Raw genomic sequence first — 14467 nt, forward strand, 5'->3', positions numbered from 1 at the left:
AGGGTCAGTAACTAGTGGACACAGATTTAAGGTAATTGGCAAAAGAGCCAGAGGCGATATGAGGGGAAAAACATTACACAGCGAGTTGCTATGATCAGGAAAGCACTGCCTGAAAGGGTGATGGAAGCAGACTCGATAATAACTTTAAAAGGGAATTGGATAAATAATTGAAGGGAAAATATTTACAGGGCTATGGGGAAAGAGCAGGGGTGTGGCACTAATTGGATAGCTCTACCAGAGTGTCGGCCCAGGCAGGACGAGCCGAGTTACCTCCTTCTGTGCTGTGTCCTTCTCTGATTCTATGACGTGTCAGGTTCATGCGATTTAAGAAGCATCACAGGATTTGTGTAAGAATTATCTCGTTTGGAGCCAACATGTCTAAGTTATGTAAATTGGGCATGTTCACACTGGAAAAGAGATTGTTGAGAGGTGATATGATTGCTGTTTTTAGGATTCTAAATGGACCAGATAATGTAAAGCACGACAAGTTATTTCACCTTGTCCAGACAGTAGAACCAGAGGACACGGCCTGGGCTTGAAGGGGGTCAATTCAAACCCAATCTGCTGAAACAATATTTCAGTGAGTGAATGGTCAATCTATGGACAGGCTCCCTAAGGAGACGGTAGAAGCAGTTACTGTCGATTCATTCAAATGCAAATTAAAAAGACATTATTCCTAGTATAACACTTGAGGACACAGTATGTGAGTAATTAGAGACATAATATGTGGTAAGTGCAGCGTGCTCAGGAGGAACAGGTGACTGTGGTCCTATGGTTCCGAAAGCTCTCCACCACTGGGGTTTCCTCACCTCATGTCTGGGTCTGTTGTAGACTAATCGATAGAGATTGATTGCTGTGATTAGTCAACAATTCCATTTTATTTGTCAAGGGACTACCAGGATGGTAGAAGGCCAATCAGATGAGAACTGAAACAATCCAGAGTAAGAAAGGAGAAACGCCCCAAAAATGGAAGAGTCATTAATTAGTGTCCTCTTATCATGGCGACATCACGGACTCGACACAGTGTGTTGAAACAAATCAGATTTATTCAACATTTATCCAGAATATTAATCTCCAGCCCGGTTACAGAGATTATTAAGATCAGCAGAAACAAACCCCAACTGACAGAAAGAACATAGTTCAGTCCTGGATGTGATTAACAGCATCAGTAACAGCAGAATCCTACCACTGCAGTCACTTGTGATACCGCTCGTGTGTCAGCAGGTGGGATGACTGAGTGAAACCCTTTCCACACACGGAGCAGGTGAATGGCCTCTCTCCACTGTAAACTCGTCGATGAGTTTGCAGCTCAGATGGGTAATTGAATCACTTCCCACATTCCCCACATTTACACGGTTTCTTCGTGGTGTGGGTGTCCTTGTGTCTCTCGAGGTTGGATGATTGGTTGAAGCCTTGTCCACACACAAGACACGTGTACAGTTTCTCCCTGCTGTGAATGGTGTGATGTGTTCTCAGGCTGTGTAACTGGTTAAAGCACGTTCCACTGTCAGTGCACTGGAACACTCTTGACGTGAGGTTTGGTTTGAGTTTCCCGTCTGCAAATCCTCTCCTTCTAATACCCTGTAAAAAGAGTTTACAAAAGTCGTGACTGTAAATACAGGGTAGAAATTCAGAACAGACAATCCAGTGTTTATGGAACAGTCTTTCCTCTCTTGTTCCCCCAAACATGTGGTCCAATCAAACTAAAATAAGCCATAATAAGCAACAAAGTCCTAACAAAGCTGAGGGAACCTTTCCAACTAAACCAGAATGTTGTTCCCAGTGTCTGTGAGACAATCTGTACCCTGAGGTGCCCACCGGGCACGGAAGGTATCAAGGACACCACATGCTCCCTCTTCAGGGCCACCCGGGCTAGGACAAGACCATGGGAGAGAGGCAGACAGCGAGAGTGACTCCCCATGGGCCCCGCCCATCCTGGACCTACAAAGTGCTGTTTTAGCCGGGCCCAAGAGCAGGTCCAAGAGAAGTTCCTCCGACTTACCCACCCCCCCTCCGCACCGGGCGGCCAAAGATTAGGCGCGTGGGTCTAAAGTCTGACCAAAAGTTGAGGAGCAGACCCTTCAGGTAACTCTCCAGGGGCTGCAGCCTCTCACACTGAATATATACCTGGCCCATGGAAGCCTATAGACCACAAACATGAAATGCGTCCTGGGAGTGGTCGAAGGTGCTGAAAAAGCTGTTGCCGGATACTCCATCTCCCGGGCACTGGGACCCGATTGGGAACAGGGACCGGAAGTCCCCCCATCACTGCTCCTACTAAGATGGCCGCGCATGCGTGCGATCCTCCCTGACCTTGATGTCGGCCACTGACACCACGCGGCCGAGCCTGACACCGCGGGACAAACACGGGGCCGAGGGCTACCCCAGGTGTTGATGGAGCTTCCCTGCCTACCCGCGGGTCCAATTCCTCGCCAACGCCCACAATCTCCTACCGCCACCCAAGCCACCTATATTTTCTCAATCCATCTCCACCACTCGCATTGCGCATGCTCAGACCACCGCCCGGTTCGCGCGCCTGCGGCCATTAATAGGGCACTTTCTGCCCCGCGGAGTATTCTGGGTAAATATACCGGCATTGAATGCTCCAAATAGTGACTAGAAAAAACATAGAAACATAGAAGATAGGAGCAGGAGTAGGCCATTCGGCCCCTCGAGCCTGCTAAGCCATTCAATGAGATCATGGCTGATCATCCAAATTCAGTACCCTGTCCCTGCCTTCTCCCCATATCCCTTGATCCCTTTAGCCTTAAGAAATATATCCATCTCCTTCTTGAATATATTTAATGAATTGGCCTCCATTACCTTCTGTGGTAGAGATTTCCACAGGTTCTCCACTCTCTGGGCGAAGAAATTCCTCCTCATCTCTGTCCTAAATGGCTTACCCCTTACCCTTAGACTGTGACCCCTGGTTCTGGACTCCCCAGCCATCGGGCACATCCTTCCAGCATCCAGTCTGTCCAGTCCTGTTAGAATTTTATAAGTTTCAATGAGATCCCCTCTCATTCTTCTAAACTCCAGCGAGTATAAGCCCAATCGACCCAATCTCTCCTCATACGTCATTCCTGCCATCCCAGGTATCAGTCTGGTGAATCTTCGCTGCACTCCCTCCATGGCAAAAACATCCTTCCTCAGATAAGGCGACCAAAACTGCACACAATACTCAAGGTGTGGTCTCACCAAGGCCCTGTACAACTGCAGCAAGACATCCTTGTCCTTGTACTTAAACCCTCTCGCTACGAAGGCCAACATACCATTTGCCTTCTTAACCGCCTGCTGCACCTGCAGGCTTACCTTCAGCGACTGGTGCACAAGGACACCCAGGTCTCTTTGCACTTCCCCTTCTCCCAATCTATTGACATTCAGATAATAATCTGCCTTCCTGCTTTTGCCACCAAAGTGGATAACCTCGCATTTATCCACATTATACTGCATCTGTCATGCTTCTGCCCAATCACCCAACCTGTCCAAATCATACTGGAGTTTCTTGGCATCACAGCACACACGCCCACCCAGCTTTGTGTCATCTGCAAACTTGGAGATAATACATCTAGTTCCCTTGCCTAGATCATTTATATATATTATGAATAGCTGGGGTCCTAGGACCGATCCCTGCGGTACCCCAGTAGTCACTGCCTGCCACTCGGAAAAAGAGCCATTTATTCCAACTCTTTGCTTCCTGTCTGCCAATCAGTTCTTTATCCAAGTCAGTACCTTGCCCCAATCCCATGTGCCTTAACTTTACACGCTAATCTCTTATGCGGGACCTTATCAAAAGCCTTCTGAAATTCCAAATACACTACATCCACTGGTTCGCCCTTATCTATTCTTCCAGTTACATCCTCAAAAAATTCCAGTAGATTAGTCAAGCACGATTTACCTTTTGTAAATCCATGTTGACTTTGTCCGATCCTGTCACTGTTTTCCAAGTGCTCTGCTATTACATCTTTTACAATGGATTCTAGCATTTTCCCCACTACCGATGTCAGGCTTACCAGTCTATAATTCCCCGTTTTCTCTCTACCATCTTTTTTGAAAAGTGGGGTAAAATTAGCTACCCTCCAATCCATGGGAACTGTTCCAGAGTCTATTGAATTTTGGAAGATGACCAGCAATGCATCTACTATTTCTAGGGCCACTTCCTTAAGTACCCTAGGAGGTAGATTATCAGGCCCTGGGGATTTATCAGCCTTCAATCCCGTCAATTTCCCTAATGCCATTTCCCTACAAATACTGATTCCTTTCAGTTCCTCCCTTTCATTAGACCCTATGTTCCCCAACATCTCTAGGAGGTTATTTGTGTCCTCCTTTGTGAAGACAGAACAAAGTATGTATTTAATTGTTCTGTCATTTCTTTGTTCCCCATTATAAATTCCCCTGATTCTGACTGCAAGGGACCTACTTTTGACTTCACCAATCTTTTTCTCTTCACATGTCTATAAAAGCTTTTACTGTCAGTTTTTATGTTCCCTGCAAGCTTACTCTCATACTCTATTTTCCCCCTCTTAATTAATCCCTTTTTCCTCCTTTGCTGAATCCTAAACTGCTCCCAATCCTCAGGTTTACTGCTTTTTCTGGCCAGGTTATATGTCTTCTTCTTGGATCTTATGCTATCCCTAATTTCCCTTGTTAGCCACGGTTGAGTCAATTTTTTTGATTTATTTTTATGCCAAACAGGGATGAACAAATTCTGTAGTTCATCCATGCGATCTTTGAATGTTTGCCATTGCCTATCCACCGTCAACCCTTTGAGTAACATTCCCCAGTCAATCCTATCCAACTAGCGCCTCATACCATCGTAGTTTCCTTTATTTAAATTCAGGACCCTAGTCTCTGAGTCAACGACTTCACACACCATCTTAATGAAGAATTCTATCGTATTATGATCGCTCCGACCTAAGGGGCCTCGCACAACAAGATTGCTAATTAATCCTTTCTCATTTCAGGGGTGGATGGGCGGCGCAGACACGATGGGCCGAAGGGCCTCTTTCTGTGCTGTAAAACTCTATGACTCTATGACTCTATTACATAATACCCAGACTAAGATGGCCTGATCTCTAGTTGGTTCCTCGACATATTGGCCCAGGAAACCATATCGTATACAATCCAGGAATTCCTCCTCCACAGTATTGTTGCTAATTTGGTTAGCCCAATCTATTTGTAGATTAAAGTCACCCCTGATAACTGTTGTGCCCTTATTGCACGCATCTCTAATTTCCCATTTTAGGCCATCCCCAACCTCCGCTTTACTGTTTGGAGGTCTGTATGCCACTCCCACTAATGTTTTCTGCCCCTTGGTATTTCTCAGTTCTACCCATACAGATTCCACATCATCAGAGCTAATATCCTTCCTTTCAATTGTGTTAATCCCCTCTTTAACAAGCAATGCTACCTTACCTCATTTTCCTTTTTGCCTATCCTTCCTGAAAATTGAATACCCCTGGATGTTGAGTTCCCAGCTTTGGTCACCCTGGAGCCATGTTTCCGTAATCCCAATCATATCATATCCATTTACCTCTATTTGCGCGGCTAATTCATCCACCTTATTACGAATGCTCCTCGCATTAAGACACAAAGCCTTCAGGCTTGTTTTTTTAACACTCTTACACCTTTTAGAATTATTATTTACTGTGGCCATGTTTGATTTAAACCCTTGATTTCTCTGACTGCCACCTTTGTTTTTCTGCTTCCTTTCTTTTGCTTCTATCCTGGTTTCCCTTTCCTCTGTCCCCCTGCTCAGGTTCCCAACCCACTGCCATTTTAGTTTAAACCCTCCCCCAGGGCACTAGCAATCACTCCCCCTAGGACATCGGTCCCGGTCCTGCCCAGGTGCAAACCATCCGGTCTATACTGGTCCCACCTCCCCCAGAACCGTTCCAATGTCCTAGAAATTTGAATCCCTCCCCCTTGCCCCATTCCTCTAGACACGTATTCATCTGAAATATCCTTCTTTTTCTACTCTGACTAGCACGTGGCACTGGTAGCAATCCTGAGATTACTACCTTTGAGGTCCTATTTTTTAATTTACCTCCTATATTCAGCTCTTAGGAGCTCATTCCGTTTTTTACCTATATTGTTGGTGCCTATATGCACCACGAAAACTGGCTGTTCACCCTCCCCTTCCAAAATGTTCTGCAGCCATTCTGAGACATCCTTGACCCTTGCACCAGGGAGGCAATATACCATCCTGGAGTCTCATTTGCAGCCGCAGAAACGCCTATTAATTCCCCTTATAATAGAGTCCCCTATTACTATAGCTCTCCCACTCTTTTTCCTCCCGTCCTGTGCAGCAGAACCACCCACGGTGTCAGGAAGTTGGCTGCTGCTGCCTTCCCCTGATAAGCCACCTCCCTCGCCAATATCCAAAGCGGTATATCTGTTTGAGAGGGGGATAGCCACAGGGGACCCCTGCACTACTTGCCTGCGCCTACTACTCTGCCTGGTGGTCACCCATTCTCTTCCTGCCTGTGCAGCCTTTACCTGTGGTGTGACCAACTCCCTAAACATGTTATCCATGACCTCCTCAGCATCGCGAATGCTCCAGTATGTATCCAAATAGTCAGCCCCTTGAGATTCCGGCCAGGGGGGCATGAATAAACTTAATAATTAAATTATTTAAAGAATTTAACCGTGCCCAGACCTGCAGTAGGTACAGTCTGCAATAACAACAGAAAATGCTGGAAATACTCAGCAGGCCAGGCAGCATCCGTGGAGAGAGAAACAGAGTTAACGTTTCAGGGCTGGGACCCTTCATCAGAACAATCTGCAAGATGGCCAAAATCAGGCCATTTGCCAGTGAGTAGAATGGATGGAAACTCCGCCACAAAACAAAAGTCAGTGTGTGGGTGAGATGGGTCATTTCTCGGACTGGCAGCAAGTGAGAAGTGGTGTCCTGCAGGGATCCGTGCTGGGACCAATTTTGTTCACCATAATTTGGACTCAGAAATTGGAGGTACATAGAAACAGGAGTAGGTCTGATCCACCATTCAATTAGATCATGGCTGATCTGTATCTTAACATCTTCTACTCGCTTTGGTAAATCCTTAATACCCTAACCTGACAAATATCCATCAATCTCAGTTAATTGCCCCTCCGGCCCCAATCTCAATGGGGTGTTGTCGCAATTTGTGTGCTGTAGCTAATAATGTGGACGACTGCACTAAAATACAGGAAAACATAAACAGACTTGCAAATTGGGCAGATAAATGGGAAATTAATTTCAATATAGTGAAATGAGAAATGTTTAATTTTGGTAGGAGGATTACAGAGGCCAGATATTGCTTAGAAGGTAAGAAACTAAATAGGGTAGAGGAGCAAAGTGATCTGGTAATACCGACACATAAATCGTTACATTAGTTGAAATATAAAGAGAGACATGGAATATAGAGCTGGGTTATTGGGCGGTGATGTGTTCACTTATTCATCTTGTTGATTCTAAATCTTTGCCAATTATTTGACGTGATCTGTTTACTTGTACGTATTTTTTTAAATACACTTGCTGAGTGGATTCAAATTTAAATTGAAAGCAGGTTTGCTGGCGTGATGCTCTATTCACACATCAAAGGTGAGAGAGATACTGTGGGACACACGTTAAGTCCAGTAGCTGAAAGTGATTAACAGACTGGGTTTTGTGTTTAGTGATCCCGGGCGTGTTAACAAGACCTTCCCTGGATACCAAGGCTAGGAGAGGCACTCTGGAAGGTATGGAGAGCTGAGACTTGTGCATGAGAGTAACCGAATGCACGAGAGCTGAAATAATCTCGCGTTAGAAAGGAGAAAAGGACCAAAAATGGAGCAGTTGGTAACAGGACATCAATTAGTCTCCTCTTGTCAAAGTACATAAGAACATAAGAAATAGGAGCAGGAGTAGGCCACATGGCCCTTCGAGCCCTACCCACCAATCAGTAAGATCATTGCTGATCTTCTACCTCATCTCCACTTTCCTGCACCAACCCCATATCCCTTGATTCCCTAATATTCAAAAATCTATCGATCTCTATCTTGAATATACACAAAGACTGAGATTCCAAAGATTCACCACCGTCTGAGTGAAGACATTTCTCCTCATCTCAATCCTAAATGGCCTATCCTTATTCTGGGACTATGATCCCTGGTTCTACACTCCCCAGCCAGGAGAAACATCCTTCCTGCATCTACCCTGTCAAGTCCTGTAAGCATTTTGTAAGTTTTAATGAGATTACCTCTCAATCTTCTAAACTCTAATCTCGGAGACATCAAATATCGACACACTGTTATTTGAAATATCAAAATATTAAACTCCAGCCCAGTTATAGGGGTTATTAACATCACCAGAAAAAAACCCTAACTGTCACAATGAACATGGTTTAGTCCTGGTTGCGATTAACAGCAGGAATAACAGCAAAATCTTATCTTTGCAGTCACTTTTGAACTCGCTGGTGTCGCAACAGGCTGGATGACTGAATTAATCTCTTCCCACGCACGGAGCAGGTGAACAGTCTCTCCCCAGTGTGAACTCGCTGGTGTGTCAGCAGGCTGGATGAGGGAGTGATTCACTTCCTACAGATCAGGTGAATGGCTTCTCCTTGGTGTGAGTACTTTGGTGTGTTAGCAGGTGGGATGACTGAATGAATCACGTCCCACACTCAGAGCAGGTGAACGGGCTCTCCCCGGTGTGAACTCGCTGGTGTTTTAGCAGGCTGGAGGAATCAGTGAATCTTTTCCAACATACGGAGCAAGTGAATGGCCTCTCCCCGTGTGAGTACGTTGGTGTGCCGTGAGGCCGGATCACTGAGTGAATCCCTGCCCACACTCAGAGCAGGTGAACGGCCTCTCTGCAGTGTGAACTCGCTGGTGAGTTAGAAGGTTGGATGAACACGTGAATCCCTTCCAACACACGGAGCAGGTGAATGGCCTCTTCCCAGTCTGAACTCGCTGGTGTGTCAACGGGTGGGATGAACACTTGAATCTCATTCCGCAGTGAGAGCAACTGAACGGCCTCTCCCCAGTGTGAACTCGCTGGTGTCTCAGCAGGTCAGATGACTGAGTGAAACCCTTCCCACACTCAGGGCAACTGAACGGCCTTTATGTGCCCATTGTGAGTGCGATGATAAATTTCCAGCTGAGACGGGGAATTGAATCCCTTTCCACATTCCCCACATTTCCCTGCTTTCTCCGTGGTGCGGGTGTCCTTGTGTCTCTCCAGGCTGGACGATCAGTTGAAGCCTCGTCCACACACAGAACACGTGTATGGTTTCTCCCTACTGTGAAAGGTGCAATGTTTTTTCAGGCTGTGTAACTGGTTAAAGCTCTTTCCACAGTAAGTGCACTGGAACACTCTCACTTGGACATGTGTCTCGGTGCTTTTCCAGTCACACTGATGTTTGAAATCTTTTCGCATAGGCAGAACAGACAAATATTTCTCTTTCCACATTCAAAGGCCAACGATATTCAGGTCCTGAGGAATCGAGTGACCCTGTCAGATCTTGATATGATGTGTGGTTTAAGTTTTCCATGTGTAAATCCTCCCCTTCCAATAGCTTGTAAAGAGTTAACAAAAATCATCACTGTAAGCAGAGGATAGAAATTCAGGACAATTCTAGTTTCTATCGAACATTCTTTCCTTTATTGTTCCCCAAAGCTGTAAATCCCTGTCCCACATACTCTCCCTCCTTCCTGTGCTGAAATCCAAACCAATCGCACTTACATCAAACTTTTGTCCTCTATTCCCAGTTTTCTGAGTGCCACAACTCTGTGTTCAGTTCGACACTAACTGGTTCCACTCTCTCCCTCTCCTGCCCTGAAGGTGATTCCTCTGACTGGTTTCATTTCTGCGCTAATTTGTTCTGCTCCTCCACTGAAAGTGCTGACTCTGGCTGAGTTCTGTTATGCAATAACTGGTTCCCTTCTCTCCCTCTCCTGCCCTGAAGGTGTTAACGCTTGGCTGGGTTCATTTCTGCACAAACTGCTTCCTCTCCCTCCTGTGAAGATGCTGACTCTGGCTGCATTCAGTTCTATAATGGTTGAGTTCTCCTGTAGAAGACGTAAGGTCAGTGACATTCTGAGAATTGATGGTGTGGTGTTCAGTCATGGGGTCATGGTCCAGGGGAGGCAGGAGGAGTTGTGTCTTATTCATAGAGTCATAGAGTTATACAGCACAGAAAGAGTCCCTTCGGTCCATCGTGTCTGCACCAGCCATCAAGCCCTGACTATTCAAATCCTATTTCCCAGCACATGGTCCATAGCCTTGTATGCTATGGCGTTTCAAGTGCTCATCTAAATGCTTCTTGAATGTTGTGAGGGTTCCTGCCTCTACCACCCTTTCAGGCAGTGAGTTCCAGATTCCAACCACCCGCTGGGTGAAACAGTTTTTCCTCAAATCCTCTCTAAGCCTGCTGCTCCTTACCATGAAACTATGCCCCCTGGTTATTGACCCTAAGGGGAAAAGTTCCTTTTTATCTACCCTATCTATGCCCCTCATAATTTTGTACACCTCAATCAGATCCCCCCTCAGCCTTCTCTGCTCTAAGGAAAACAACCCCTTTCTCTTCAAAGAAGGGGTTAATCATAGTAAAAAACGTGTTTTGCCAAACCGACTTGACGTGATCAGCTGAAGAATCTAATACAACAATGCATTGTCTTTATATTGTCGTTATGTTGACTTTAGCCTGTGTTAAATAGGTTAAGTATGATTCTTTACAGACCAACCCTAACCCATCTCCATTTCTCCTCATTTACATACACTCCCTGACCAGTCTGCATTTCTCCTTACTTACAGGCACTCCCTGACCAGTCTCCATTTCTCCTCCATTTACAGACGCTCCCTGACCAGTCTCCATTTCTCCTCCATTTACAGACGCTCCCTGACCAGTCACCATTTCTCCTCCATTTACAGATGGTCCCTGACGAGTCCCCACTTCTTCTCCATTTACAGACGGCCCCTGACCAGTCCCCACTTCTCCATTTACAGATGCTCCCTGACCACACTCCATTTCTCCTCCATTTACAGATGCTACCTGACCAGTCTCAGTTTCTCCTCCATTTACAGACACTCCCTGACCAGACTCCATTTCTCCTCCATTTACAGATGCTCCTTGACCAGTCTCTAGTTCTCCTCCATTTACAGACAATCCCTGACCACTCTCCATTTCTCCTCCATTTACAGACGTTCCCTGACCAGTCTCCATTTGTCCTCCATTTACAGACGCTCCCTGACCAGTCACCATTTCTCCTCCATTTACAGATGGTCCCTGACGAGTCCCCACTTCTTCTCCATTTACAGACGGTCCCTGACCAGTCCCCACTTCTCCATTTACAGATGCTCCCTGACCAGTCCCCACTTCTCCATTTACAGACGCTCCCTGACCACACTCCATTTCTCCTCCATTTACAGATGCTACATGACCAGTCTCAGTTTCTCCTCCATTTACAGATGCTCCCTGACCAGTCTCCATTTCTCCTTCATTTACAGACGCTCCCTGACCAGTCTCTAGTTCTCTACCATTTACAGACACTCCCTGACCAGTCACCATTCCTCCTCCATTTACAGACGCTCGCTGACTGGTCCCCATTTCTCCTCCATTTTCAGATGCTTCCTGACTCACTGGGGATTTCCCAGCACTTCCTGGTTGTCTCGGAGTTTGTGTCTTAAACTGGCGGTTTGTTGTGGGGAGGCAGATAATGTTGAGTGTTTCCTCCGGGCCAGGCTTGGGGCCGCACTCGGTGTCTGAGCAGCCCGCGTCCCCCTGGGGTTTGTTAATCTTTTATTTAAATCTGGTAATACTTGTTACAATTTATCAATTACATGATAAATCCATTACATTCATTAACCACAATAAGGCTAAGCCTTAGAAAAAACAGCTTCAGGATTAACAGTACAAATACAATAATACATTTTTCCAGGCAAAACCAATGTCAACAATACAGGTACCCATAGTAAAAACCAATAAATACCAGTCCTACTGGCAATCTAGTAACTCTTCATTTTTGCTTGGTATAACCTGTTGTCCTTTTTTTAAAATTTTAACATTCAAGTGCAACAGTACTTATACAACTCAACAGTTACATAGTAAATCCATTACATTGACTGACCAATTATGGTCAACAATATAAATACAACAATAAATTTTACAGGTAAATCAATAATGTTTACAGTACAAACTGCAACTATTTAATAAACCAAGAATCCGTACACGCCAGTCCAACTGGCATTTTTCAATGATTCAATCATTCATTCCTCCATTCGTCCATTCGTTCACTCAAGCGTAAGTTCCATGTGCATGACTGCGTACATGTGTGCTGTTTCTATCTGCGTGCATGCCTATGTGTTCGTTCATCTGTCCGGCAGGCTTCACGCTCACCAAGCCGACTTTCACATGGGGAGCGAGGGCCCTTCATTCGGTCGAACGTAAGTTCCATTGTGTAAGCGTGTGTATCATTTGTCTACCTGTGTGCATGCGTGCATTCGTTCATCCATCCAGCAGGCCTCATGCTCACTGAGTGACCCCCATCCTGGAGAGCGGGCCCTTCATTCGGTCGAACGTAAGTTCCATTGTGTATGCGTGCATATATTTGTATCCGCATGTGTGCGTTCACTAGAGCGTTTGTTCATTCTATTAAGGAAGGCTTTAACACTAAATAACACCACAATATAGCAAATCCCACAACCATATCAAAAAAAAAATCACTTAAGACTTCAAGTAAACCTCTTTTAACCAGAACCCGAAACTTATTCAAAAACAAGTAATACCAGTTCAACGCCAGTCCTATTGGCACCCTAATAACTCCTCGACTTCACTTGATGTTATCCAGCCATATAATGTCATAATCCTTATCCACAGCCTGCAACCTTTCCACAGAAAAGAAGCTGACCACTTTCTCAAATCCCGTAAAAGAGGAAAACGACTACTCAAATTCCTTCTTCCTGCTGTTATCACTCACAGGACCCAACCATCATTATTCCTTGCTGATATACCTTGTTTTGTCTTTTATTTTCCATTTTTACTTTTATCCCGTTCTCTTTTCCCATCTTATGGCTGTTCAAGTACCATACTATAGATAGGAACAGTCTGTCTTTCCTCCACCAAATGGCGGCGCACAAACCCGATCCCATCACCAAAACAAAGCCTCACAGCTGCCACCAGATGGAGCACAGGCGGGGCTGCTGGAACTCATTCGGCCCGAAACTGTTCTTCACCTTTAGAAACCGTGCAGCATGCTCACCCACAACATCATCCAACTCCGCTTCTGGCGACCAGCCGCTTCGCCCTAGGCTCCCCGCCTGGGGTCCTCCATGCTGGGCCTCCCAACTAGGACACTCTGCTCTGGGCCTTCCACCCTAGGCCTTCTGCACTAGGCCTTCCGCACTGGCATTCCCACGAGCAGCTGGGGTATGGAGCAGCCCATTCACACCGAGCTGAGCTGAGAATCTCGCAGCCTCCCCCGGGGTTCATGAACCCGCTCACTGAGCTCTCTCACCTGATGTGTCAGCGGCTGCTGCCTGGATCCGCACATGCTCAGCTCACATTGCCCGGGTGATTGACGGGAGCTCCTGACCAATAGGAAGAGTGGGGCAGGGCTGGAGGACTGAGCGGGCGGTTGGTCCTCCAAACATTCGCAGTGTGTGAGGGGCGGGGCTTGTGGCACCCAGTGGGCGGGGCTCAGCCCGGAGCTCCCTCATGGGCTGAAACGCTGCATCATTTTCAAACCTGATTTCTCTCAAACTCCAGGGACCATGCTAGTATATCACCCCCAATCCCATGAGCCCTAATTTTGTTTAATAACCTCTTGGGTGGCATCTTATCGATTGCCTTCTGAAAACCCAAACACACCACATCCACTGGTTCCCCCTTATCTATCCTGCTTGTTACAAACAGTCAGGGGGAGATAGAGGAACAGATATGTAAGCAAATCTCATAGACGTGTAGAAATATTAGGGTAATAATAGTAGGGGATTTCAACTTCCCCAATATTAACTGGGATAGTCAAAGTGTGAAAGGCTTAGAAAGGGTGCAGAATTCTTAAAGTGCATCCAGGAGAGCTTTTTGAGCCAGCATGTGGAAAGTCCTGCAAGAGAGGGGGCGGTACTGGACTTAATTCTAGGAAATGTAGCCAGGCAAGTGGTAGAAGTGTCAGTAGGAGAGCATTTTGGTGACAGTGACCATAATTCATTGAGATTCAAGATCGTCATGGAAAAGGACAAAGATGGACCGGAAATAAAGGTTAAAAATTGGGGGAAAGCCGATTTTAATATGCTAAGGCAGGATCTGGCCAAAGTGGACTTGTAGCTACTTGTAGGAAAATCCACATCAGAGTCATTCAGGAAGGAAATAGAGAGAGTACAGCGCTAACATGTTCCCGTAAAGGTCAAGGGAGGGAACAACAAGTCCAGGGAACCCTGCATGTCAAGGAATATACAAGAATGGATTAGGAAAAAAGGGAGGCTTTTGGCAGTTACAAAGGACTAAAAACA

General features: G+C 46.0%; 1 pseudogene across 1 annotated transcript; it reads right to left on the reverse strand.

Annotated features, from left to right (window-relative positions):
• Positions 1 to 1028: 1028 nt before the first annotated feature.
• Positions 1029 to 13579, reverse strand: LOC147119801 (uncharacterized; annotated as a pseudogene). The gene is made up of 2 exons (XR_015078084.1): positions 13474 to 13579; positions 1029 to 1581 (listed from the first exon to the last, which is right to left on the reverse strand). The product of XR_015078084.1 is annotated as an uncharacterized LOC147119801 (transcript).
• Positions 13580 to 14467: the final 888 nt, after the last annotated feature.

The sequence above is a fragment of the Somniosus microcephalus genome, chromosome 4 (assembly GCF_052327205.1).
Source record: "Somniosus microcephalus isolate GS21.2 chromosome 4, FLI_Smic_1.0, whole genome shotgun sequence".
In the NCBI taxonomy this organism is placed as follows: domain Eukaryota; kingdom Metazoa; phylum Chordata; class Chondrichthyes; order Squaliformes; family Somniosidae; genus Somniosus; species Somniosus microcephalus.